Raw genomic sequence first — 2684 nt, 5'->3', positions numbered from 1 at the left:
TGAAATATGCATATGCAATCCTAGACGAGGCAAATAATTTAGAAGCAAACAACAAAATACATGAATGTAAATCTAGCTACCATTTACCTCTTTTACCTTTGGATGGAAATTTGGGTATGTGATGATCATGATCTTCATCAATGCGCCCATCTTTTATACTTGACTTCTTTGCTTGAACCTTCACTTTATCTTGTGAGCCAAGTCTCTAAATCCCCATAGCAACTTCAGGCTTCAAATCTTCTTTGGAACCCAAACTGATTAGGACCCATTTATGTTGGTGATGACTTCTTTGGGCACCTAAATGGGTTAGTTCCACCTTCAATCCTTTCTCCCAACCATGTGTGCAACAACCTTGCTATTGTCCTTTTTTTTGAGCTATGGGTTGGTTCCAGCTTATAGTGGTTGCTCTTGGTCTTGATCTTGTAGTTGGGCTTGGTGTAGAGGTTGGAGGTCTTGTTGGAGATGTTCGTTATCTTCTTGTTTTTCTCCTTGGTCTCCTTCTTCACTTATTTGTATTGGAAGGACTTGTGGCCTTCTTGATGTCATTTAAAGCATGTCACGATGGACCCTCCACAAGCTTCTTCACTATGAAAGAACGGTTATTTTAAGGAGGTTGAACATGTTTTTTGCCCTTTAAACTCGCTAAGTCCTTCTTGAGCTTCTCCACTTTTTGCTTAAGCTCATCATTCTTGTGCAATGAGGTTGTCAGATGATTCTATAATAATATTCTCAACACAAATCTTATTGCAAAAGGGTGAGCATGATATATCAATTAAATCATTGCAAGAAGTAGAAGCATCTACCTTAGGCTTGAAATTAAGTACAGATGTCGATTACTTCAAAGGGACCTTAGTTTGTGATTCAGTGTACTTCATGCTCCTTGTATAGCAAATTAAATTTGCACAATAATTATTCATAATTAGAAATAAAGGTAGCATGAATGTCATTAAGTGCATTAAATTTCTTAAGCTCTTTTGATTGTTTCTTAAGGGCTATTTATTACTCACTGATCAAATGAAGGAGTTTATCATAGGAAGAAAAATTCTCATAGGATTCATCATCACCTACATTGCTATCCATATCTTTGGCCATGAGATACTTGAGTGGTGACTTATGCGATGACATCCTTGAGGAAGAGCTTTTCTTAGAGAAATGGATGGTGATGCTCTCATCACTTGAGCTACAATCTTCATCATCACTCACCTATCTTTCTATGCTAGAAAGTGCTTTGGCTCTCCCATTTGTCTCCCTCTTCTTGATCTTGGTCTTCTTCTACTTCTTGATGTGATCAATTGTGTTGACCAAGTCTTCAATGAAGATAGGATGATGAACCTTAGCATTGATCCTCTTCATATTTTTCTCTAACTTTGATAAAAGATTGGCCATCTTAGGATCAATTTCTCCACCACTTGATGTGTTTTGATCATCCTCTTCATAGCTCTCTTCTTCTTGATCACCATCATCTTCGCTTGAGCTTGACTCTTGCTCTTGTCTCATTATCCCTGCCTTCATATGTTGGCATTGAGCTTGCTTGCTTGTGAGAGAAAGGTTATCGGTGTCATTAATCACCAAAATCACGATCATGGCCTAATAGGACCATTTTCGCTACACCATTACTACCGGTTCCTAATAGGTCGATAGTGATGGAGAATTACTCTGGGTTCATAAGTTGCATGGAAAGATTCAATCATCGTGGTTTATGAACTGGCATTGATAAAGGGCATCACTTTCAGCCGTTGACTTGAGCCGGTAGTGATGCCCAGCTCTATCATCACTGCTGGTTGAAGCCACCGATCGACAGTGATAGCACGACATCATTGTCAGCTAGTGATATGAGTCGACAGTGATGTCTCAGCTATATAACAGTGGCTCTCCCCATCCCTAAACCCGAGCACAACAGAGAAGAGCTCTGTTCTTACTCCATGACGGCTATTTTTGTTTACCTAGTTCTTGGGGTCTTCAAAATTTTGAGGAATCATCGTACCCAAGGTGTTCCAAGGTATTTAACTTCATCTCCAATCCATTTGTAGTTGAATTTATTTGCTAAGTTGCTCTAGATTTTAAAATAACAGAGATGAGCCTATGACCATGATGTTTCAAGACAATGTAGATGAGATTATACCTCATTTTTTTTATGATATGAAAGATTCAATTAGTAGTTTATGGTGGAAAGTGTCTTTATTATTGATTTACAATAGCTATATGTATGAGCATATTTATTTTAGATTTTTAATAAACTATAAAAATTAGCCATGATATTTAAGTATATAGCAAGCTCCAAATATTTTTTATAGCATGCTCCAATATAGAAACTTTAGTTATGATCGTATTTATTTTTTATTTTAATGAATTAGAAAATTCAGCCCTGATATTTAGGTACGTAGCAGATCCAATTATATTTTTAATATTTATTTAATTAGCAAGTTTCAATATAAAAATGTTATGTATGAACGTATTTATTTTCTATTTTTATTTAATTAGTCCTACATAAAGGTTGAATAATAATGAAAATTTTTAGGGATGACACCAACAAACACTCATCAGAAGAGGATGCGAAAACATATAAAAGGCGACTCCTTCAACCCGGGCCATCGTCGGCAGGAGATCATGAGGTAATTTATTTATTGGTGATTACATAATCTTCTAGATATTATGAATATGGATTTACAATATGATATAATTAT

The sequence above is a fragment of the Phragmites australis genome, chromosome 24 (genome assembly GCF_958298935.1).
Source record: "Phragmites australis chromosome 24, lpPhrAust1.1, whole genome shotgun sequence".
Classification (NCBI taxonomy): Eukaryota; Viridiplantae; Streptophyta; class Magnoliopsida; order Poales; family Poaceae; genus Phragmites; species Phragmites australis.
This window is presented reverse-complemented; position numbering follows the sequence as displayed.